The 26,704-nt window shown below is 30.2% G+C and overlaps 9 non-coding genes across 9 annotated transcripts; 4 read left to right on the top strand and 5 right to left on the bottom strand.

Moving 5' to 3' along the window:
- Positions 1-11,276: 11,276 nt before the first annotated feature.
- Positions 11,277-11,350, top strand: Trnai-aau. The gene has a single exon. It is a non-coding gene; the product is annotated as a tRNA-Ile (tRNA).
- An 87-nt stretch (positions 11,351-11,437) lies between these two features.
- Trnai-aau lies at positions 11,438-11,511 on the top strand. The gene has a single exon. It is a non-coding gene; the product is annotated as a tRNA-Ile (tRNA).
- An 88-nt stretch (positions 11,512-11,599) lies between these two features.
- On the top strand, positions 11,600-11,673 carry Trnai-aau. The gene has a single exon. It is a non-coding gene; the product is annotated as a tRNA-Ile (tRNA).
- Positions 11,674-12,413: 740 nt separating this feature from the next.
- Positions 12,414-12,487, bottom strand: Trnai-aau. Its single transcript has one exon. It is a non-coding gene; the product is annotated as a tRNA-Ile (tRNA).
- Positions 12,488-12,573: 86 nt separating this feature from the next.
- On the bottom strand, positions 12,574-12,647 carry Trnai-aau. The gene has a single exon. It is a non-coding gene; the product is annotated as a tRNA-Ile (tRNA).
- A 2,336-nt stretch (positions 12,648-14,983) lies between these two features.
- Positions 14,984-15,057, bottom strand: Trnai-aau. Its single transcript has one exon. It is a non-coding gene; the product is annotated as a tRNA-Ile (tRNA).
- Positions 15,058-19,248: 4,191 nt separating this feature from the next.
- Trnaa-cgc lies at positions 19,249-19,320 on the top strand. Its single transcript has one exon. It is a non-coding gene; the product is annotated as a tRNA-Ala (tRNA).
- A 2,542-nt stretch (positions 19,321-21,862) lies between these two features.
- Positions 21,863-21,936, bottom strand: Trnai-aau. Its single transcript has one exon. It is a non-coding gene; the product is annotated as a tRNA-Ile (tRNA).
- An 88-nt stretch (positions 21,937-22,024) lies between these two features.
- Positions 22,025-22,098, bottom strand: Trnai-aau. Its single transcript has one exon. It is a non-coding gene; the product is annotated as a tRNA-Ile (tRNA).
- Between the last annotated feature and the right edge of the window lie 4,606 nt (positions 22,099-26,704).

The raw sequence follows: 26,704 nt of genomic DNA, 5'->3' as shown, positions 1-26,704 counted from the left end.
ACCATTGCAAACTAATAAAATGTTTAAATAACTGGCGTAAAATTTTTTGGCCTTGTGAAGTCCTTCTTATATATATACTTAACACAATCACGTCAAATGAGTTTAAAAACTCTTTTATTGTCAATTTGAACTTATGACATTTAAACAAAATTGCTAAAATAGCAAAACAGGAGATGTTTTTTGCATGTATATAATACCTCACACGACCTTCACAAATTCATTCAATAAATGACAAAGCACTTATGTATAAGATATAACTTACAAATAGGTGGAAATTAGATATCAAACAAGTGAAAACAAACAATTGACTGAGTTAATTGTTGAAATACCATGTATAGACAGTGTTGATGATGCTATCGCTTGTTTTTTGACGTTACGTAAATAACAAAATATATCCATTTTTAAATAGCCACACAAACATAACTGATATTCCTATATTATTACATACTATAAAATTTACACCTAATTAAGGCCCTCCTGGGTAAACATTGATGTTTACTAGAAAATCTTGCAAACAAAAGATCCTGCTGATACATTTAAACTTTTGTTCTATCTCTAACGGTTTACGAACTCGACCTCACTTTTTACTCCCTGAGTACGCTATAAAAAATTTCAGCTTGAAAACCCTTTTCGTTTTTGAGTTATCGTGTTGGCAGACAGACGGACGGACGGACAGACGGACAGACAACCGGAAATGAACTAATTAGGTGATTCTATGAACACCTATACCAAATTTTTTTTCGTAGGTAAACTTGGGACTAAACTTAATATACTATGTATATTTCATATATACATGGTATAAAAACGTACATCAGAGACTGAGTACGTAGCGATCATTATTCAACGGAATGAAGTGCTGGTATGAAAAACGGTTGTTATTTGTATAAGTGTAAAAACTCCAAAAAAACTTCAAAATCTATATGAAAGTAAATAAAATAAATAAAATCACATTATTTTTAAGTTGACTTTAAAATATTAGTTTTACAACCCTTAAACATCAATATATGTAAAATTTGAAAGCCCTCAAGGGGTACATTACCCTCTCATATTGGTTGTAATAAGGGCTTCTTAATACACTATACACATGTACGTATGTTTCTATAGACTTATAGTTTTTTACTCATATTTCCCCCGAAAATATAAACTTATGGAATGTATAAACAGGTCAACGGGAAGCGCCAGGAGTGTAAGTCCTAACAAAATAATTTATGAGGTTTTCCGAGGGGGGGGGAAGGAAATGACTAATTTATAATTGTTTACTATTAAACCCCTTTAGGGCATCTCTTGTAATCCGGCATGTCCAATAATCCGGCAATCGAATTTTATAAAAAACAAATGAAAACGAACAATTTACTGAGTTAGTTGTTGAAATGCCACGTAAGTAAAGAAAGATAGTCACTTTTAGAAAGCCACACACACATAACTAATAATTCCCTATATAATACATACTATAAAATTTGCACCTAATTTGCGCCCTCGCCGGTAAACAGTGATGTGTACAAAAAAATGTATCAAACAAAAGTTGTTTATTTCTTTTGTTGAATCTCTAACGGTTTACAAGATGGATCCTACAGACCCAAGATCCAATTGACCTATGTTGCTCATTTACGAACTCAATCTCACTTTTTATATCCTAAGCATTATTTAAAAATTTCAACTTGATATGTCTTTTCGTTTTTGAGTTATCGTGTCGACAGAAAGTCGGATAAACGGACAGAAGGACAACCAAAAATGGACTAATTAGGTGATTCGGTGATATGAAAACCTGTCCCAAAATTTTGTTCGTAATTTGGGACTAAACTTAGTATACCTTGACATATTTCATATATACATGGTATAAAAATTCCAAAAAAGATGTTTTTCGCCTCAGTGATGATATTTATTATGCATGGTTTTTGAGAGTTCAGGATTAATGAGATTTTACTATACTTAGAAAGTGCCTGTCAACCCTAGAAGTTCAGTTGGTTAAGGTGTAACCAATTCCGGATGCCTAGGGTAGCGCGTTCGATTCCCGCCGCGGCCGTCATAACAAAAATTAATTCAATTAAAAGTTGTGATGGGCTGGTGTAGTGCATGGTATATGCATGAAGAAGGTGCACTCAACCTCTGAAATTGAGGAGCTGATAAATGAAATTATTAGCGGAAAGGTGGTAAAACACAAATATGGTATCACAAAGGTTCTCTATAGCCTAAGTGTGTCCTTCGTGGACCGCCTATATAACCTAACCTAACCTCGGTAGTGCTTTTTTGTATTTCTGACTCATTATTTAAAGTTTTTATGTGTTCAAAAACAAAAAAAGATTAAAATTCCATTTTATTAAAAATTGTCTAACGAGGGAGAAATATGACCTTAGTTATGAAGCTACGGTGCTCAAGACTTTATTTTTATAAGACGCAATTTATGGTGAAAAACATGTATAATAAATATTATTGACTTATCCAACCACCGAATACACCGTTCGAAACTTTATTTTGACGATAAAAATATGTATATTTTTTTTCCAGATTCACCTGTGACATCAGTCTAGAAACGTTGTTTCTCAAGAGAATTCGACAAGAAATCGTACATGTGATTTGAGTTTATCATTTCCATATTTGCATAAAATGAGAATATGAAACTTTCGTAATTGAGCGAGGAAAAACAATTTAAAAGCCCCTCTCAAATACAAAAATACAAAATATTCGAAATTTCAAACAAAAATTCCGATAAAAGAAGAATGGACGAGGTATTTTTCAAAAAATTTACAAATTTCATTCATGTTCAAATATTTTCCGAGAAAAGTCATGAGATTATAATGTTTTTTTTTTCTTTACATTTTGCGTGTACACATAAATAAGTGACCCGTATAATTATAAAAACTAACAATAAAATTTGTTAACTTAAAAGTATAATAAATTAATGGCATAGTTTTATAAGTTGGCACACCTGTCTTCCATAAAAAAACTGTTGAAATAATGATAAATAGGATTTGAATTAAGTATGAAAATAAAATTATGTTTAGATTCAATTAGTAAAACTTTTTATATAACATTAAAAAATAAAAATATAAATATTATTGTTACTATTACCGTATGGTTCGTAAAATTGGACTACTATTATGAAATAAAGTGTTTATTTCCCAGCTCCTTTTTCTGCCAAAATACCGTAAATTTCCGTGATTTTTTAGGCTTTGGGTACCAAATTGAACATGACGGTTTAAAATCTATATATTGGTGAAGTTAGTGTAAAGTAAATGTCCGTTCTGGAGTATGGGCTTCCGTTGAAGCATCCTTACATGTCTTGAAGAATATGCGTAGCTCTATGGATATGCAAAATTGAGGGTTGAAGATTTGTCTGAGAATTGAGTTAATATTAAAGAAGTTTTTTTTTGGTAGTGGCGATTTCTCTGCCCCTTTCTTATTAGAAAAAAAAAAGAATAATCAAGGTACATTAGATTTATACCCTGTATATATGAACTATGTAAAAGTATATTAAACTTAGTCCCAGGTTTGTAACGCTTAGAAATATTCTCGTTTGTTGATGTGTTTGCCCGTCCGTCAACTCGAGAACTTATTAACGAAAAGTGATATCGTGTACTCAGGGCATAAAAAGTAACTTTAAGTTCGTAAATGAACAAAATCGGTCAATTGAGATCTTAAGATCTATCTTGTAAACTCTAAAGAATAGGACAAAAGTTCAAATATATGTTCCAAAATTAAAAGATAGAGAGTAGAAAATTTGTAGGTAACTTTGACTAGTGAGTCTTATAAAAGACTTTCAAAGAATGAAAAACGATTTTCTTTAAAACGACATTGTTTAAAAGATTTTCGAAAAACGAAAACAAATGTCGATTGAAGGATAAGCATAAATGGATCTATTTTATAAAATTTTCTAATTTATTAAAAATTATATAACACACTGATACATAACACTGTCTTCATAATATATTTCAACAATTAACTCAGTCAGTTGTTTATTTTCACTTTACCCAAAACATTGAAAAACTACTTGAATGAATAGCTTCTAATAAAAAGTGAAAATAAACAATTGACTAAGTTAATTGTTTATATACCATGTATAGACAGTGTTGATTACGCATTCGTTTGTTTTTTTACGTCATGTAAGTAAGGAAAGGTAGTCACACATACATACATGTCACACACACTTAATTGATATTCCCATATAATGCATACCATATAATTTGAACCCTCACGGGTAAACAGTGATGTTTACGTAAAAATCTTTCAAACAAAAGTTGTTTATTTTTTTATAAGGAACATTTTTTACATTTAAACTATTTAAACTACGGACGCAAGGCTTTGACCTCTGTTGCTCATTTACAAACTCGACCTCACTTTTAACATCCTAAGCACGCTATAAAAATTTCATGTGATATCTCTTTTCATTTTTGAGTTATCTCGATGAAGACAGACATACAGACAGACGGACAACCAGAAATGGACTAATTAGGTGATTTTATGAACACCTGTCCCAAAATTTTGTGGGTAATATCAATATTTTTAAGCGTTACAAACTTGGGACTAAACTTAATATACTTTGATATACCTTGGTATAAAAAGCAGGAGAAAATACGACCTTAATGATGGTATTTATTTAGTTTTTTGACTGATATTAGGACCATTTTAATAACCACTTTGTATCAAAAATAAAAAAAACTTCACTTTTTAATGAATTAATAATAGATTATATTATGCACAGTTTTCTTACAAATTTTTTTTTTAAGTTGAGTATAAAAATATAAGTACATTAATTTATTTCATCCCTTCAGGGTAGATTTTCATCATCCCTTATATTTGTGTATGATATTTATATTTCCTTTTAAACATTTTTCATTTAGTGTGTTACAGTATCAAGATAACTAATCTTGCTATGTGTTGCTTTAAACGGTTTTAAATGAGCTTCTCGCCATGATTCATAAAGTCTGTCAGAATATATTTACTTGAAAACGGAGCAAGATAAAAATGAAATTCTGGTGATATTCAAATTTATTTTTTTATTATTAATTACACTTTTTTGATGGACATGAGCGTAGGGATATTTTTTCGAATGAGGCTATTGTTATTTAAATTTCGTTAAAAAAGGAGGGTCAATCGGGGTAGTTTTCTGCTCCAAAAAGTAAGGAAATCAACTCTTTTAAATAATTAACAAATAGTCTGGACAAAATACTTGATACAGTTCGATGAAATATCTCAAATTTTTATTGTAATTTTCGAAACTTTTCAAAAACCGATAAAAATCGTTTTATAGTATATTTTTGATCCAAGAAATACAAAATTTGGGCTTCTCTGATGATAGATATCACCCAAAATGGTAAACGAAGGGTAATATCCTGAAGCAATTTCTGTTCCAGAATCAGAAAAACAAGCATCCATTCAAGATTTTGGGCTTCTAAAGTCTAAAAAATTACTAATTCAATCGTTAAAGAAACTCGATTTTTAAATTTTTGGGTCAATATTACCCTTAAAGATTAGTTTCCCTTAAAACTAAATTCCGATACAAAATTTTTTTTTGTCATTTTCCCGATTTTTACGAAGAAATTCTATAAGCAAATAGAAAAATCGGAGTCAAAAAAAAACATTTTTTTGACTCCGATTTGGATAAATCATTTTCTAGAATAATTGAGACCCAAAAAACTCAAAAATCAGTTAATTTGGCGACTGAGCGAATAGTTTTTTCTAGAGAAATTATGATTCAAAAAATTCTAAAATCATTGTTAATGGGACATATACTTTCTCATGGTATACAAATGTACCGAAGATTTAATTTTGTTCATTATGTAATTTGCATATCATATCTGTAATAAAATTGCCTATAAATTAAAAAAATTAAATTACTATTGACATTTTATGTCATTTATATATTATTTCTCTAGTCTGGAATTTCGTTTGGGTCGAACTAGTATATGTTTTAATGTGTTAAAAGTGCACATCTTATATTTTTAATCACAGAAAGAAAGCTTTTTAAAAAAATTATGCCACAAATATAAAAAATCGATACGTAATATTTTTAATACCAAAAGCAAAGATTTTGAGCTAATTGTCATTCATAGCTTGTGACAACTTTCAAAAGTGAAAGCTCTGTGGTTATATAATTCCAATTAGATTAAGAATATATATAACATTCATCCCCTAACAAAAACTAATCGACAACTTTCTTTCTGAGTAGGTAGAAGAAAGTTTTATATAAAAAAAAAAGACGGTAGACATTGTGGGGTAGTGTGAAGTTTATGTAAGTTTTGAAAGAAAAACCAGCTTTATTTATTTACTGTTTTAATTTACTTGCAAATTAAAAAAAAAATGGTTTTTCATCTTTCAAAATTTGTGTCACTCTTAAAATAGGGATACAATCTCTGGAGATTAGATCGGGGACTAGATTAGAAATCGAGTTGTTTCCTCTGATATCAATATACATACCCCAGAGCTCAGTAAATCAATAGATTTTTTGATTCTTTTCTTCAAATTCAGGTAAATTGGACAGTTCTGAAATATTTTATTTTTTAATTATTTGAAATATATTTATTTAAATTTTTAAGTATAGAAACGAGTGAAAGTTACAAAATTTAAAAAGCCACCGACAAGTTTTTCGGTTACGGAACCCTAAGCTCGAATTTGAAACATATCTAAGAACACTCTCTATTAAATTACCTTTCAAACAAAATCGAAAAAATCAAAATCGGTTCATCCGTTTAGGCACTACGATTCCACAGACAGACAGACAGACACACACACATAGCGGTCAAACTTATAACGTCTCTTTTTTTAGTTCAGGTTAAAAATAGGTTTACAAAATATCAAAATTATCATACAATAATAAAATAAATTTCCATTCCACATAGAAACGGAAATGCATTAATTGGCTTAAAAATATGTTTTGCTTTTCAAAAAAGGAAACGACGTGTTTTTGAAGGAACAAAAATAATTCTTATGCTAAGAAATTTTTTCGCCGTTAAGTAAATTTCTGCTCGATTGAAGAAAATTTTAAAATGTTTGATTCAAGTAAAAATGTCTTGAGACAAATTTTATTAAATTTTAACAAGTTAAAACAAACAATTGACTGAGTTAATTGTTGAAATACCATGCATAAACATTGTTGATTATTATATTGCACATACATATGCAATTTATATAATACATACTATACAATTTATGCCTAATTTGCGCCCTCACGGGTAAACAGTGATGTTTACGAAAAAATGTTTCAAACAAAAGTTGTTTATTTTTGGATAAGGAACATTTTTTACTCAAACTTTTGTTCTATCTCTAACGGTTTACAAGATGGATCCTACGGACCCATAAGTCAAGACCCAATTGACCCATGTTGCTCATTTACGAACTCGACCTCACTTTTTACGTCCTGAGTACGCTGTAAGAATTTCAGCTTGATATCTTTTTTCGTTTTTGAGTTATCGTGCCTACAGTCGGACGGACGGACGGACAACCGGTAATGGACTAATTAGGTGATTTTATGAACACCTATACTAAAATTTTGTTGGTAACATCAATATTTTTAAGCGTTACAAACTTGGGACTAAACTTAATATACCTTGCATATTACATATATGCATGGTATAATAAACTAAGTATGTATGTATTACAACTAAATTTGGGTCATATTTTTCAAAATTCTCATTACATTTTACATATGGAATCAAATTTTCCTGCGTAATGAAAAATCAATCTTTTGTACTTGATGATTCCTACCGTGATTAAAATTAAAATTTCATAAATTTTCGTGTTTGATATGTCTCGCATTTTTTTTTAAATACATCTAAGGAATAAAAATAATTTATCATGCCAGTAACATTTTACAAGAAAATTATTGCAAAATAAATGCTGCCACCTATCTCTACATTTAACACACTAAACTAGTTTATCTATAGTATCAAATGAGGGCAGCACAATGTTACGATTTTGTGTTTGTTTCTCAGCTAAATAATACATATAGTATGATAAAAGTAATAATTATTTAAGATAAGTTCGTATATTGCGTATATCATCTTTGTATATAGGTGTGAGGAAGTTATTTATATTATTAAAATATACATTATGTAAGGGAAGATTGAATAAATTGAACGGTATATATAGGAGGGCGTCAATAATGTAATTTAATATTTGTTTAATCAAATTTCGATGAAGATTGTAGTATTAAATAATAATTTTGCATGTATCTTAATATATTTTCGATTTTAGTACAATGTTTCAAAACAGTAAGAAACTTACTGCATTTTATAGTCAAAATCAGTCAGAATTGGTTCTGACTTAAAAAAAGAGCGAATATTAATCGATATCGGATATGTTGAATAGAGTAGTGATGAGTGATACCAAGACCATGATTATATAGACAGTATTGGCCTTACATTATTAGTTCTAGTCTTGGTTATCCATCTTGATTTATATAAATAAGGTCTTGGTCTTGAAAAATTTGCAAGACCAATACAGTAAGATTGAGCCTAATTTTGCTCATCACTAGATTGAAGACCTCATTCAGCATAAATTATGTGTCTATATTTAAAAAGGTTTAGTCCCAAGTTTGTAAAACTTAGTTATATTGATGCCTGAAACAAAATTTTGGTATAGGGGTTCATAAAATCACCTAATTAATTCATTTCCGGCTGTCTGTCTGTTCGTCTGTCTGTCGAAACGAAAACTCATAGACGAAAAGAGATATAAAGCTGAAATTTTTATAGCGTGCTTAGGACGTAAAAAGTGTGGTCGAATTCGTAAATGAGTAACATAGGTCAATTGGGTCTTGAACCGTAGGACCCATGTTGTAAATCTTATGAATATATTTTCAGTAGAATTTAACTGCATCTAATTTGTTGAAAATTTGTATAAAAATTGTAATTTACGAGAAAAATTTTCTACAAGTCTCATAGAATAAAACTTTTGAAGATCTGGGTATATGAAATATTTCCAATATGTATTTCTGATTATGTTGTTGGTACTACTGATTAAAGTATAATATAATATTATAACTATTAGATCAGGAGTTCAATGTATCATAAAAACACATTCCAAATTAGCTCGCAGTATTTTCTTCAATCCATATGTCTTTCAATCGTTAAAGATTTCCGTGGCCGTAGAATATTCTACTTATTTGGCTAGGTGTATTTTTTTTTGAAAAATCTCGCGAATCGTTCGAAAAAAAGAACCTTTTTGTACAGTGTTTTAGGAAATATTTCAAAAACTACCCACTGGATCGTTAAATTCACCCAATTTTTGTAATTTTTTTATTTTCTTATTTATTAAAAATCAGGATGAAGTTCAAAGTTCAAAAAATTTTTATGGATTGATCCTTATATTGATATAGACGATGATATATTGTTTTGATACAATGAAGTTCTGCTCTACAATATTCATATTCATATATGAATATATTGACAGTTTGAAAGCGGTATTATAAGAAGAGTATATTATACATATCATACTTCTCTCAGTGCTCTATGTCTTTGAAAATTGTGATTTGCATGGTAACTACTTTAGAAATAAGACGTTATATTACCAACGTTGACAACCGTTATGGTATGCAATCTATTAGCATAGGAGATGACATGCATTTTCAAGTAAAAATCTTAAGCGTTTAGTTGGAGATAAAAACTTTTGTTTCCTCTACACTTAGTTAGAAATCCCGAGTTCGGTTATTAGTCTAAATCTCTAAATGACCGAGCGGTCTAAGGCGTTGTCTTAGAACGTTGGACTATTTAGACTTAGGTTGCGAGTTCGAATCCAGGCAGCGGCAGTGTGAACAATTTATAATTAATGGGAGTGCAGAATTGATCACATTGTCGTCGCTTGGATAAGAACGAAGTAGCCGACTCCACCCACATCAATAATGTAATTGTAAATATGTTTGTACCTGATTAAATAAAGATTAACAAATAATGATGTGGGTGGCCTCTGTTATAGGCGTATATGTCAGAGGAACGGAGTTGGAACGGTTTTGGATCGTTGGAAGAGAGATCATTTGGAGGAGATCAAATTTAAATTTCAATCCTTTTCAATACCTATTTCTTTAATGATAATTTTAGATCCCAAATATGATTAAAGCAGTTCGACTGTTCAAGCAAGTATGGTGAATGTTCATTTTTTTGGCGGTTAATTATAGTTCAAAGTCCCTTGATCACAATAAACAAGGTTTTGGGCCCTATTGCGGGCCAAAATTGTGAATTATTTCATTTTAAAATTATGAATTTTAATACAGTACCTTATGGAAGAACTCATAATAATGTTAATTGTACAAAAATTAATCGGTGATTGAGCTTCAAAGAACTTTCACCATGAAGAAAATTTATCACAGATTCTGTTTATGCAAAAAAAACATTACCCTACGGCGTTTTCCAAAAATAAAACATAAAATAACGTTTGAACGTCAAAAACTAGTCAAATTGACGTATAAATTTTATCTTTTACGATATTTTTAAAGCATTAAAAAATATTTACGTGATACAAATATTATTTTATTTTTATTCATAACTTAAATTTAAATACAATGAATATAAATTAGCTGCTGTCTTTACTAGTCATGTGACGGCCGAAGTACTTTAAGAATAAACAGACAAATTATGACGGCCGATATCATGTGACGGTCGAATAACTTTAAGCAAAAAATTTTGATCGCATGGTTAGGGATATTCATTAATTATACAAGCAATATTTTGGCGATTTTTGATCCCCCCCTCTTCTCCCCACGTAAGCATTTTTTATTCATTTCTTGTGCAATTTTTATCAAATAAACATTACAATTTAGGTTAATTGTGTAATTGTAACAAATCAAAAGTTAATCGATTAAAAAAATTTTTTTAAAGAAAATAAAAAAATGTTGATTCTTTAAAGTTAAGGAGTACGGTTATGACTACTTTTCCCTATTAACTTATCAACCATTAGTAAGGGGTTTTTTCATAAATTTTCTTGTCAGTTCCTTAGCTGTATGACACTATACAGCCAAATAGGATATGGGATGTAGATGACTTTGTTCTAGATGAGAATGAAATGAGAGTATAGTAGTAAGGGGATGAAATGTTACCTAATTTACATTTACTAATTTCAAATGACACCCTTGTGATATTTTAAATATGAATATATGTGAACTTTAAAAAAAAAATGTAAATATTGATGAAAAATTGGGTGATTTGTTTTTCTTTTTCATGACTGCAGGTGTTGTGTTGTATTTAAGATTAAATCGAATATTTTTTTAGAAAATAATTTACTCCTGAAATTTCATCATTCTTTGTAAACCATAATTATTCTGAATTGATTAATTTTGTAATATAATCAGTGGCCCATTAGCTCAGTTGGTTAGAGCGTCGTGCTAATAACGCGAAGGTCGTGAGTTCGATCCTCCCATGGGCCAAAATTCATTTTTTTTACTTCTAAAAGTTACTTTAATTTTCTAAAAATCATAATAAGACTGAATTCATAAAAATTGTAGGGTAACAGTGGCCCATTAGCTCAGTTGGTTAGAGCGTCGTGCTAATAACGCGAAGGTCGTGAGTTCAATCCTCCCATGGGCCAACATATACTTTTATTTTACTTCTTGAAATTTATTACATTTTGAAAATCAAAATAAGTCTAAATTTATCCAATTTGCAGGATAATCAGTGGCCCATTAGCTCAGTTGGTTAGAGCGTCGTGCTAATAACGCGAAGGTCGTGAGTTCGATCCTCCCACGGGCCAAAATATATTTTTATTTTACTTCTTAAAATTCATTACATTTTGTAAAAACTATAATAAGACTGAATTCATAAAAATTGCAAAGTAACAGTGGCCCATTAGCTCGGTTGGTTAGATGTTTGTAATATGTTATAAAATAGATTAAGCTACTGACGATGGTTGCGTTTCAATCAAAATATCGATATTTAGCGAAGTGCAAGTCAATTTTATTTTGAGTATCGTGGTATTTATTTCAATAACTAAGTCTCAATTCGAAGTCAACAAAAATTCACCCTTATAAAAACTTTGTTTTTGAGATTCTTTTAAAGCATTGAGACAAAAGCAATCAACCGATACTTTTTGATATCTTATATTTTAATGTCGTTGTATTCCCATAAAATAATAAGATTTCCGTCATAATAAATAATATAGGTAATATGTATTATTTATTTATTTATTTTTTTGTTATAATAATAAAAAACTGAATAAGTCTATATCCAAGATGTATCAATTCTGTTCCTCCCCCCTTACCAACAGCTCAAGTATAATTGTAAAATTGATACTATGATTATAGGTGTTTGATAGGTATACGAACTGAAGTCTGAAGTCACAATGTTATTATTTATTATATGTATTATTCAAAATCAGTAGCGTAGTATTAATGTTGTTCTGTTTTATTTGAGAGAGGATAAAATTTGATTACATTGTTCAAATAATATTAATAATAGTTTATGTTATAATTTAGTAAAATTAAAAATTTTGCTTGGCCCATGGGAGGATCGAACTCACGACCTTCGCGTTATTAGCACGACGCTCTAACCAACTGAGCTAATGGGCCACTGACTATCCTGCAAATTAGATAAAAGACTTATTATGATTTTTAAACTGTAATGAATTTCAAGAAGTAAAATAAAAATATTTTTTTGGCCCATGGGAGGATCGAACTCACGACCTTCGCGTTATTAGCACGACGCTCTAACCAACTGACCTAATGGGCCACTGATTCTACTATAAATTGAATAAATTCAGATTGATTAAGATTTTTAAACTGTAATGAACTTCAAGAAGTAAAGTAAAAATATTTTTTTAGCCCATGGGAGGATCGAAGTCACGACCTTCGCGTTATTAGCACGACGCTCTAACCAGCTGAGCTAATGGGCCACTGATTATATTGCGAAATTCATAAATTCAGAATAATTATGGTTTACAAAATATAATGAATTTTTAGAAGTAAAATAAAAGTATATTTTGGCCCATGGGAGGATCGAAATCACGACCTTCGCGTTATTAGTACGACGCTCTAACCAACTGAGCTAATGGGCCACTGATTAGATGGGAAATTTAATAAATTCAAACTTATTATGGTTTATGAATATATTGAATTTATATTAGTATAAGTGGAAATAAACAATTCAGTGAGATAATTGTTAAAATACTCTGTATATATAGATTTGAATATCAGTGCTTGTATTATTTTTTTAAATAAAAATTTGAAAAAATAAAAATAATCATGAAAATATAATAAATAGAATCACTATTGGAAGCCATCTTCAAATTTTTAACTCCCTATCTTTTAAGGTTTTGGAGAAAATAGTACCTAACTTGAGTTTTGCCCTAATTAGAAGCTCACGACAAAACAAACTTTTATACGAAAAAATATTTCAAACAAAAGTTGTTAATTTTTGTGTATGGGAAATTTTTACTTTTAAACTTTTGTTCTATCTCTAACGGCTTACAAGATGTGTCCTCAGACAAAATTGAAATATGTTGCTCGTTTACGAATCGACCTCACTTTTTACGTCCTAACACGATATAAAAATTTCAGCTTGATTTCTCTTTTCGTTTTTGAGTTATCGTGGACAGACAGGTAACCGGAAATGGACTCATTGATTTTATAAATATTTATACCAAAATTTAGTTCGTAGCATCAATATTTTTAAGCGTTACAAACTTGAGACTAAACTTAGTATACTTTGATATATTTCATATATACAGGGTTTAAAATTTTATAAAAATTTAAAAATAATTCAAATTTAAATCAATCATCTCTTACTGAAAGAGCCAATAGATAGTTCTTCGCAAGTCGTAGGAGAGTAAAATCAGGATTGATTTTGTCCATCACAAACCATGATACACGCTGTACATTCATATGTCATAAGATGATTAACTTTACACCCGGTTATGGTTGAATATGTTTGGTCTGGTCAGTATCTATACTTCTATAGGTATACTATGAACATAGTGGTCGACTATGATACCTAAAACCACACGGATTCAATTATTTCAGGACAATTATGTGTTATTATAATACTAGATGCCCATATATCTATGTTGGTTGTTCTTACAAATCATATAGTCGCAGAAACAAAACACTAAAAACGGTCAAAGAACGATTTGAACAGTAAGTCGGATTTGAATGCGGTTTTGAAAATTGAAATTTGAAAAAAGTTAAAATTTATGTAAAAATATACCAAAATCATCAGGAGACGGTAGGGATGCCGTTTACCTTGGGCAGCAGGTACTCCGGAGATCAATTTCGATGCGATATTCATGTTCGACGAACCCAAAAACCCGCGAGTAACAAGTTGGGAATCATTTTCATTACTATTAACCGAATTGTGAATTTAGAATATATACGGTTAATTTAAAATGCAATTATAAAATTATTATTCTGAGCCCCAAGTACGTCGGTTTTCAATGAATACCCCCGAAAAACAAATTTGTGAATTTAGTTTGATTACGGTTAATTTAAAATGCATATTATTTATGCAAATTGCATATTTTTAATTTCTTATAAATTATATAAGGATGAATTTTTGAGGACTTCGAGTTGAGACATAGGTTATTTCGAGTATCGTCTTTTATATCAATTTAGCTCACAAAATTTTCGAACGCTCTAACGAATTAAATGCCGAAAATCGCATTCAAATTCGACTTACTGTTCAAATTTTTAAACTTTTACCATTTTTAGTGTGTCGTTTCTGCGACTAATACAAATAATAGCTAACTCTATCAGTCGTAAGTGTTTATTGTGATCGACCGACTAGTCAGGTGAGTTTTATAAAATGATGGGTAAACTTTTCAATCGTCAATTGTGGATCAAAATCCTTTATTTTATTTTGAAATTATTGTAATTGTTTTTTGAAAAAATATCATTTTTAATAGGTTTTAGATCTTTTTATATATTTGATTTTTGGATTGAACATGGGGTTCATTTGGATTGATTGTTTTAAATGATTGCGTCAAATTTGATCCTATACATTTTAAATTTAACGAAAAAATTATAACGTTTATAAATGTATTAAATTTTTATAAATAAAATATAAATATATTCTGGCCCATGGGAGGATCGAACTCACGACCTTCGCGTTATTAGCACGACGCTCTAACCAACTGAGCGAATGGGCCACTGATTTTAATGTAAATTTGATATATCCAAATTTTCTGAATGATGAAGGCCCACTACTTAAGTGAAGTGGGCCTTTTAAGGATACGTTTAGAGTCTTGGTTTTACTTGAATAGCTCGAGTGAATTTGTCCAACTTGTACTCGAGGGAAAACGATTTTTATACTAGCAGATACTCGCGCCCGCTTTGCTGGGAAATTTCAACTCGAAATATAAAGACTACCATGTTATAGCCCTCACTTTTCTTGATCTAACTTATCATCCCTTTTTTTCACAATTTTATGGATTTTAATTTTTTGGTGTGGAACCCTAATTTTTTTGAAAATTCAGTCAGTTTATGATAATAGCTGATAATGTAACTGAAATAATTTTAAGTTGTCGTGTAATTATTGTAAGTAGCTGTTAAGTATTATAAAGTACCAAAAAAAAAGTTCAGCAATAATTGTCCCACGGGAATATACTATCGGGATAAAACTATGCGTTAATCCAGGCTAGCACCTATCTGTGTTCCAAATTTCATCCAAATTCGTTTAGTAGTTTCTGAGTGATAGAGTAACAAATTCGATTTCACTTTTTATGTCCTAAGCACGCGATAAAAAATTTCAGCTTGAAATCTCTTTTCGTTTTTGAGCTATCGAGATCACAGACGGACAGACAGACAGACAGACAGACAACCGAAAATGGGCTAATCAGTTGATTTTTTAAATACCTATACCAAAATTTGGTTCGTAGCATCAATATTTTTAAGCGTTACAAACTTGGGACTAAACTTAGTATACCTTGATATATTTAATATATACAGAGTATAAAATCCGTTAATTTTCCAATATGTTTTCCATTTCGTAATTTAGATGATATATTCATAAATAGGAATGACATTACAGATTCTAAATATTTAAGACGATGATCGTATAATACACAACGTCAAAAACGGGAAAAAAAGGACCATCAAGGTATGGATATGAGGAGGGTAGCACATACAAATTCAAAGGATATTATTGTTGTTGACTCTTTAACTAGAAAAGTGTGAATTCCATTACATATGAAATGATTTATACAAACTGAATGGTATTCGCTTATTGCATTGTCACTATGGTTCATAAAAAAAAAATTGTATCCCCTACCCACCTACCTTCAGCCCTCAAACACCTCACCCTCACAACAATATGCCATAATACACATAAAGTGACATCGTAACATAACAATAAATATACTTATCTCACTTTAAATAACTTTCTTGTACCCCCATCTCTCCCACTCTTATATGGTATATGTGCATATGTTCTATCTGAGATGTATGTGGATTTCGATCTTTATCATGTACAGGAATTCGTTTGTAAGAGTCTTAATAAGATAGTTAGGTTCAATTTTATACAACATTAGAACCAAAATATCGGAGAAGTCTAGCGCCTCGCGTTCTCTGTGGCAGTACTTTCATAAACGAACTTTTCTTTCAGGGTGCCTGAATATTCATTGAAATTTTAGGGACAAAAGTCGCCCTATTAGCTTAGTTGATAGTGGGGTCGATTCCCGCCGTTGCAACAAAATTAATTGAATTAATAGTTGTGATGGACTGGTGTAGTCTTTGAAAATTCACTACTGCAATTGTCAACAGAGTGAGAACCACGTCTCAAAGTAGATTGACAAGGATAGTAAATGTCGGGGCCTGGTCATAATACGCATGACTTAATATACAACATAATATCCTGGCGCGTATTTAAAATAAGATTTTACCTCTTTTAAATAAAGTAAAAACAGTATATTTTGAAAAAACCATTCGTTTTTTAGACGCTACGATGCCACAGACAGGCAGACAAACAGACAGACAGACAAACACACACATACATACCGGTCAAACTTATAACATCTCTTTTTTTGGTTCGGGTGTTAAAAACACGAAAATCGTTTTCATTTATCGATTTAGTACTTTTTCACATAAAAAATTGCCATCGAATCACTAAATTAACTTGAAGATGTTATACAATGATGATAACTGTGGCACTAACTATAATATCCATAAAACTCATAAATTTAAGTTTTTTTCTAAGCTATGCTTTAATGAACTAAAGCTGTATTGTATACGGAGCTACATCACCTAAGTATCAAGCATTTTTGTCGTATGCTCTTTTATTCATAATAAATAATATAAATTTTCTTTTTTTTCTTTTTACACAATAATTTTTTGTTCGTAATTTTCTCCTCTGGCCTGCGTTTTTTGTCATAAAATTCATTTGAAATATCAAAATTGCGTTTTCTGTGTTTATTATTTTCTTTGTTGCTTACGTTTTTTTAGATATCTAAAGCTACGATTACACGAACGTCAAAACGTTCGTTTAAATGTCCGCATTATCACATTCGTGAATTTCAACGCAAGTTACATCTATATTCGATTCTAAATTTCAGTTAAATATGATTCATATTCCATATTTTGCAGGATTAAATGTTTCTGGGTTCCAATTTAGCAGGTTTCGGCCTTATTTAGTTTTATTCAAGCCAAGAAAAACAAGTAAAACAAACAATTGATTGAGTTAATTGTTGGAATACCATGCATAGACAGTGTTGATTACTTTATCACATTACTCATACATACATGTCACTCATACGTAACTGGTATCTCGATATTAATACATGCTATACAATTTACGCCTAACTTGAGCCCTCACGGGTAAACAGTGATGTTTACGAAAAAATGTTTCAAACAAAAGTTGTTCTATTTCTAACGGTTTTCGGACCCATAGGTCAAGGCCCAATGGACCTATGTTGCTCATTTGCGAACTGAACCTCACTTTTTACGTCCTGAGTACGCTGTAAAAATTTCAGCTTGATATCTTTTTTCGTTTTTGAGTTATCGTGTTGGCAGACAGACGGACAGACGGACAGATAGACAGACGGACAGACAACCGAAAATGGACTAATTAGGAGATTTAATAAAGACCTATACCAAAATTTTGTTCATAGCATTAATATTTTTAAGCGTTATAAACTTGGGACTAAACTAAGTATACCTTGCATATTACATATATGCATGGTATAAAAAAAGTGGGAAAATAAAAACTCTTTAATAAATCTTATCACTCTTTATTATCTGTTTGCTAATTTAGGGGACATAAAACTAAACAAAGAAAACATATAACCAGGAAAGACAATTAAAACTCAAGGCATTGTCTTAAAGTAGTTCGGCCGTCACATGACTTGCCAAGTTAGCAACTAATTTATATTTACTGAATTTAAATCTAAATTATGGATAAAATTATGAATAAAAATAATATTTGTATCACGTAAACGTTTTTTAATGCTTTAAAAATATCGTAACAGATAAAGTTTATACGTCAATTTGACTAGTTTTTGACGTTTAAACGTTTTTCTATGTTTTTTTTTTTTTGGGAAAGAGCCGTAAGGTAATGTTTTTTTTTGCACAAACAGAATCTGTGATAAATTTTCTTCATGATGAAAACTTTTTTGAAGCTCAATCACCGATTAATTTTTGTACAATTAATTATTCTTGAACTGATGTTGTAACAGGTCGAATGTTTAAATACGGCAAAGAATAACTTAATCACCTATATAACTATCCATGAACCTTCTATCTACGCCTAGTAAGTCAGTGGATTTTTATAGAACAATAATATTTTATTTTTTGTGTTTCATAATACGAATTTATCATACTTTTTTTTGTATGTCCATTGTTTTCAATTACGAAAACCAATTGTCCAAAAAAACATAAGAAAAAAAAATGAAAATTTATTATAACCAACATAAAGATCATAAAATTCTTGGAAAAAATGGTTTATGCTTTTTATGACAATTTGCATAAAAATGATTTAGTTATTATATCATATTGCAATTTTATGAGGTAGAATCTTTTTCGGTCGTATATACTCAACTGGATCAAATTTTATTACTGGCATTGTTTTAGTCTGAATACAAGGAGAACAATAAATTATTATCTTCTAAAAATTCGTTTATATAAACAGTGGAACCTGGTTAAGTGAACCTGACCAGCTTAATGAACTAATATTTCAAATTAGGTTATTATAATTTTAAAATATTCTTACTTATTAATAACATGAATGATTGATTTAGTGTGTTAGAACCACGTTTTTAGGGATAACGCCGTCCAGGGCTTAACAATATATTAGGCAAACTTGGTTTACCAATCATCATGTGTCTTTTAACTCATTTACTTTTCAACAAGGGGGTGTAACTCAGTGGTAGAGTGTCTGCTTCGCATGCAGAAAGTCCTGGGTTCAAATCCCAGCTCCTCCACAAAATTTTTATATCTTTTGGTTAAAACTCCTAAAGATTTTTAATTTTTTATAATATTGAGTTTCTTGAATATATTTCTTGAATCTACCACCAGAATCAATCAGAAAGATACTTTACCTAATCAATATTTAGGTCATGTTTCGATAGCTAATAAAAAATTAAAAAAATGATACTGTAGAACGAAATAGCAAAATGGCAACAAGTTTAAAAGTAACATAAAAAAAATGTAACACTCTTTACAAACATATTTCAATCAGAAATATCAATCTTTGATCTAGAAAATTTAATAGAAAATATTTCTAGAGAGTTTTATATAATTTCTTATTTCATAGAAGAAATTTCTATTTCTATGCTGAAAATAATAATTTTTTTATTGGATATCAAACGAATTATAACAATTGTGTCACGTTCTTTGAAAAGATTTGACACGCTTGAGAAAGTTAAAACGTTTATTTATTTGAAATATAATATATTGCAATTTTTCAATAACACCTTTGTATATTTTGTATATTATATTTAAAAGTACTTGTATTGAAAAGAAGTGAAAATAACAACTAACTGAGTTAATTCTAAAAATCAATCTCCCAACAAAAATGAAAGCTCAATCGTCAAAAAACGGATTTCGATAACTGGACTTTTAAAAAATCAGTACATAGGTCCTATTGCGTACCTAGCGGTGCTTAATTCGTACCGGGTGGTTTTCTCATGTCTGTTGGTTTTTATGCTAAATCAACTTTTAAACTCGGTAATCTAGATAAAAAGTTTGCAGTTTTATATGCCGGTTATTTGTAAAATTTGTCCGATCTGAATGGAATATCCAATCTGAATTGAATTTTTTTTGAAATCCACTAATTTTGGGTCAAACTTTTCATATTTGATGTTAATTTTTGGCTAATATTTACTTTTAAGCGAAATATTGGTACCAGGACCCCATTATCTTCAAATCTTATATAGGTAGGTTAAATTTGACCATAATTTTTTGTTTTTTGATGACGTCTTAAAGTTAAAAAAATTTGATTTTTTCATAATAAACTCAATTTTTATCCGATCTGAATTGAATTTTTTTTGAAACCCACTAATTTTGGGCCAATCTTTTCATATTTGATGTTACTTTTTGGCCAGCATTCACTTATAAGCCAAATATTGGTACTAGGACCACACTATCTTCAAATCTTTTATAAGTAGATCAAATTTGACCACAAATTTGAAAAATATGACCCAACTTTAGTATAATTCCATTCTTGGTTTATTAAAATAGGATATAATTTGGATGTGATAGAGCAAAATTAAAGTTTTTGGATTTTAATGACGTCATAAAGTTCAAAAAATCGATTTTTTTCATAATACACCCAAACTTTATCGAACTTGAATGGATTTTTTTTTAAACCCACTAATTTTGGGTCAAACTTTCCATTTTTGATGTTATTCTTTGGCTAACATTCGACTTGGTCTGAAATATTGATACCAGGACCCCACTATTTTCAAATCTTTTATAGGTAAATTTGATTTGAAAAACACAAATTTTGAAAAGTATGACTCAAATTTAGTGAAAATCCATAATTAATTTATTAAAATAGATAAATATGATAGTAAAATAAATATGTAGTACCAATACAGAGTTGCTGAAAATGTACATTCAAATAAATATACAAATTATGTTCATTAATAAAAACTCAATTATTCATGTTTTAATTAAATTCAATTTTAATTAAATAAAATTTAATTTTTAATTAACTGTGGATGAGTATCAACATGATGAGTATTGTCAACAAGAAATTCTTTGATTTTGGAGACCAATGAGGTCCTTTTTTGTTAGTACCGGAATGCCATTTAGACAGAGATAATTTAAACATTGAGAATATTAATAATAATTGAATATAAATAAATTTTTTGTTCCGATATAAAAATCAATACTTTGTCTTTTTAAATCAAATTAATGCATTGATTCTTTAAAGTTAAGGTGAACAATTCAATGCAAAATTTTATTAAGGACTGAGAACGGATTTTAATTAAATTTGAACAGCTCAGCCATGAAATTCATTTGACTCCGAACGAAAAAAAGAAATCTACCTTATCGACCATTGATTTATATCCATAAAAAAAAACAGATATGTATTATTAATAAATAAATTTTGTTTGGTAAAATTTATTCCGATCGACCAAATATGAAATATGATAGTCGGGCATCAATTTGTCATAAATATATGATATATATAATATTTCTTTAAAAACCCCTCAATATTTATGTTAATATGACAAACAGTAAAAACCCTCTCTTTACGAGCTGCAGCTCCAAAAGAGAAACAACGATACGGAATATTGGTTGTATAAAACCACCGTTTTTGCGAGAATAATATTGTTTTCTATAAACATATTTCACAAAACTAACCACAAATATGATTTAAGAGCTATACATCAAACAAAAACAATATTGTACCGTGCTTCAGGTGACATTCATGTTGAACAGTAACCGCGTTTGAAATAAAAATTTTAGGAGTTACATTTTTATTTTACGTTTTAGAAGTAAAATAAAAGTGTACTTTGGCCCATGGGAGGATCGAACTCACGACCTTCGCGTTATTAGCACGACGCTCTAACCAACTGAGCTAATGGGCCACTGATTCTACTGCAAATTGAATAAATTCAGATTGATTAAGATTTTAAAACTGTAATGAACTTCAAGAAGTAAAATAAAAATAATTTTTGGCCCATGGGAGGATCGAACTCACGACCTTCGCGTTATTAGCACGACGCTCTAACCAACTGAGCTAATAGGCCATTGATTTCGTTATAAATTTCTTATATCGAAAATCAGTATTGATTAATTTTGCATTAATTATTGAAGTTGCCAAATAGACGAATTATTCTTGGTAGCCCACAGAGGCCAAATGTCGAACGATGGCTTTGATGTTGAAGATCTGGGATTTGAACCCCGAACTTTCAACATGCGAAGCAGATACTCTACCACTGAGTTACACCCCCTTGTTTTCATTAGTGGGACTAATTAAGTTTAATTGAAATTAACAGTAACTTTAAGGGTCCTTTTCCTAATAATTTGTTGTCAAAAATGATTTTAGTTAGGTTTTGTACCTTTATATGAAATATATCAAGGTATATTAAGTTTAATCTCAAGTTTGTAACGCTTAGAAATATTGATTTTACAAACGAAATTTGGATATAGATATTGATAAAATTAACAGTATTAGTCTATTTTCGTTCGTCTTTCCGTTAACACAATAACTCAAAAAACGAAAAAAGATATCGAACCGAATTGTTTTTACATCGTGCTGCAGACCTAAAAAGTGAGTTTGAGTTATTCGTTGCGTAAATTGTCAACATGGGTCCATTTTATCTTGAAAACTAAAAGATGAAAAACAAAAGTTTAAATGTAAAATTGTTTCATATAAATCAGTAAGCAACTTTTGTTTGAATCAGTTTTTTGTAAATCACTTTGTTCTCCCGTGGGAGTCTAAGTAAGGCAAAAAACTATAAAAGATGGTTAGTTGAAAATTTGTAGCTTAAGCTACAATTTGATTCTAATTTCATACTAAACTCATCCGATAACTGAAATTTTGAATTCAATAGAATTTTACTTTTGGGTGTCTTAAAACATTTTTGGAAATCTCTAGAGGTGGGAGATACCCCTACCTGCTTCCTCAACCTTGGTGACGCCCATGAATGCTAACACCTATTTCTATAATCTAACTTTCAAACGGAAATCATTATATTAATTGATTTCAAAAACATCATGTTGTTCAATAGATGGCATATTTTTGAAATACCTCACATATGTTATGCATAACATATGGCAGTGTTTTGATATCATACAGATCAGATTCACAGCATCATTTGTTTCATTTAGTTTCTTATTTATTTGTGATTTCGCTTAGATTTTTATTCGTTTTTATAAATGAGATGATTAACTATAAATCATAACGTATCCATTACACTGCTGCAGTCAATATAAACGTTTCTATCAAATTAAAGATTTTAAAAAATTGGACGAAATTTATCTTTGAACAAGTTAAACTGTCCAACATTTGATTATCGCACGAATACGCGGATTTAGGAAAAAATAGACCGCAAAAAATTTTTGTTATAGTGTCTCATTTTTGAACGCACGGGCTAAAAACTTATACTCTGGATCTATAAAATTTTCGATCTTTTTTTTCGGTCTATCTTTTAAAGGTCTATTTTTTCCGATTATCAGTAAGTACCGCACAAATATTATTATTTTTCTAAAAAATTTGCTACTCATACATGGGTACCTTTTTGAACGATTTGAAATGGCTACGTTAAAAATCACTTCATGAGAATTTACCCGAAACAATTCATCTACGCCAAATCAATCGCAGACCGAATCATCCGCTGCAATACATCCGGGAATAAAATCGTGTCCTTATTAGAGGCATATTTGTTACTGAATCGAGGTCAATCTCGGCCATGGAGATCTGATTCCTCGACCTTTTATAATTTTCTAAGCCAACCAATAAAAGGCGGGAGATCTGGTAGCGAAACGATAAGCTTTATGAAAAACTGGAAACAGGATTTCATGGGATTGTTTAAAAAAGTTAAAGTGGATATTTAATATAAAAAGTCACGTTGTGCTTACAAGTGAGGCTCCATTGTTTTAACCCGTTAACCTAACGCAGCTCAACCTGACCTAAATCTCGCATGGTATATTCTAGCTGGTTTCATCAATTAGAAGCTTGGTTTTGTTCAAAGATTGAGATGACAAAGTTTCGGTAAATCTAAAGATCCAACTCGTATAACGGAAAAGAAACTTCACAAGAAGAGTACAACAAGAGTAAAAAATATTTATTTAAGCAAAAACCAATCCAGATAAGCGATTAATCAATACTGGAGCAATAACTCTACTTATTTTTGAGCCGTACTATTTTTGGTAAAGCGCTTTAAAGACCTTTTGGAACCACTCTGTGTTTAAATAGTTAATTTGGTTTTTTAAAGAAAAAGAAAATTAAAAAGAACTTTCTTTGCCACTGCAAAGGTACGTTAAAGGTTTTGTGGCATCAACATTAAATTTTTTATTAAAATATTTGTAATTGCATTTTTTAAAACAAAACTATCCTTCACTCGTGACCAAAGTCAAACCATACATGGATCGGTGTTCACTTTTTATAATAAAAATATGAATGAAATAAAAAAATAAAATAAAGCGATTATACACTATGGAACTAAACATGGTATTTGTAACCATTAATGAAAAACCTGCTTAAATTCTTGATTCTTTTTATGAAGAAAACGATTCTCCTAGAAGTTAATTACATTCTTTTTTTCTACATCCAGCAAAGGCGATCGTCTCTATCGTCTTTGCTCTGAGTTCAATGTAAAACTATGCGAAATATGTCGCATTTCATATATGTGTTGTTATAGAATTATAAGGGAAAATATTGTCTATGAGGGAGTTGTTCGAGGGTATGGGAATGTGAGTTTGAGAAATACGTATATAACACCCTTTAATAGGAACCGAATATATGAGCGTGCACATGTAGTAATATGTTTTCAACAATAAATCATAGAATTGCTATCAGCTAAAGAGACAAACAAGAGCAACCCCCAAAACACAACCCCCAATATTTGAAGTAAAACACATATTGCCTTGTTATTATTAGTTTTCCAGGTTAAATATATATCTTTTTTTTCATTCTTCTTTAAATTTCATTTTTCATCTGTTTTCCCTTAAATGTCATATAGAGATTGGCCTGTCTTAATATATTTTCCTTAAATCAGTTTTTACTTAATTTTAATCTTTTTTGGCGAATTGACGAAGAAAATGGAGCTATTGCTATTGTATTGATGATGCAATTTTGGTTAGGTTAGGTTATATTGGCTATCCACGAAGGACACACTTAGGCTAGGGAGCCCGTTGTGGTGATTTCATTTATCGGTTCCTCAATTTCAGAGCCTGAGTGCACCTCCTTCATGCATACACCAACCCATCACAACTATTAATTAAATTAATTTTGTTGCGACGGCGGGAATCAAACCCGCTACCCTAAGCATACCGCAGACGGAATTGGTTACGCCTTAACCAACTGAGGTAATAGGGCGACTTTTCTTCAAATGTTCATCGATCCTACTGGTCTAAGAGACGGCATAAGATCGATCTTCACCCTCTGAAAACCCAATGAGACATATTTTTTATGAAATTTTATTGATTTTTAAATATGCCTATCATAGTTTTTCGATCGAAAAGTGTTCATGGCTATTTTCATTAAATTAATTTTAATTAATTTTTTCCATGAACGGTTTTTTTCAGGCAACCCAATACCAATAATTTCGTAATTAAATTATCTTTCTTCTAACACCAATTTCGATTAGCTAACAGATTGGTGAGGTTACCTCATTCAGTAGGAACAGATAAATCAATATAAGTAACTACGCCGATCTGTTAGCCAATCGAAATTGGTATCAGAGGAAAGATAATTTTATAACGAAAATAATGGCTTGCATTGGCTTGCCTGAAAACAACCGTTTATGGAAAAAATTAAGATGGGTGAAGATCGACCTTATACCGTCTCTTGTACTATACCTTATAGACGTGTATCCATAGGTTTAAAATGTATCCATAGGTTTGTTTATGTGTCTGTTACGACCTTCTCTAGTGGTCGTAATTTAAGTCCGATTTGAATAAAATTTGGTATCGAGAAGGATTTTGCTCTTTGAAAGGTCAAGTTCGTTAATGAGGAAAATCGTCCGATAAACAAGGATTGGGGAGGTGCGCAAAGTACAAAATTTTGAATTTTTTCAAAATAACAAATTCTATTGTATATTATGATCAGTTTAAGCATAAAAGTACTCTTTTATTTTTTTCTCTAAGCTCTTAGTTTTTGAAATAAAAGTTCTTGAAATCTCTCTAAAAATGCAATATTCGATTTTAAGAAAAATGTGTTATTTTTTTCAATCTCTCAGGGAATTTGCTCAGTTAATGCAGCTAAAAAAGGGGCTACGAATTTTTTTTTCTAAAGTTTTTTATACCCTTTATACATGAAATGTATATCAAGGTTTAGTTTCAAGCAACAAAATTTTGATGTAGGTGTTCATAAAATCAACTAATTAGTCCATTTCCAGCTGTCTGTCTGTCTGTCTGTCTGTTAATACAATAACTCTAAAAAGAAAGGAGATACCAAGTTTAATTTTTATAACGAGCTCAGGGTGTAAAAAATGACTTTGAGTTCATTAATGAGGAACATAAAATGTTAGACATAAAATAAAAAATGAAATCTAAAAATTTTCTCTTATAAAAAATAAACAACTTTTGTTTGAAACGGTATTTCTTTGGTGTCCATTTCGTCCAAGCCATAAATGATAGAGAGCTTAGCTTTGTAGTTCGCTTCAACTAGTGAGTCCTATGAAAGATTTT

This window comes from Chrysoperla carnea, chromosome X (genome assembly GCF_905475395.1).
Source record: "Chrysoperla carnea chromosome X, inChrCarn1.1, whole genome shotgun sequence".
Classification (NCBI taxonomy): Eukaryota; Metazoa; Arthropoda; class Insecta; order Neuroptera; family Chrysopidae; genus Chrysoperla; species Chrysoperla carnea.
The sequence above is the reverse complement of the archived record's forward strand: the minus strand, read 5'-3'. Positions and strand labels throughout refer to the sequence as shown.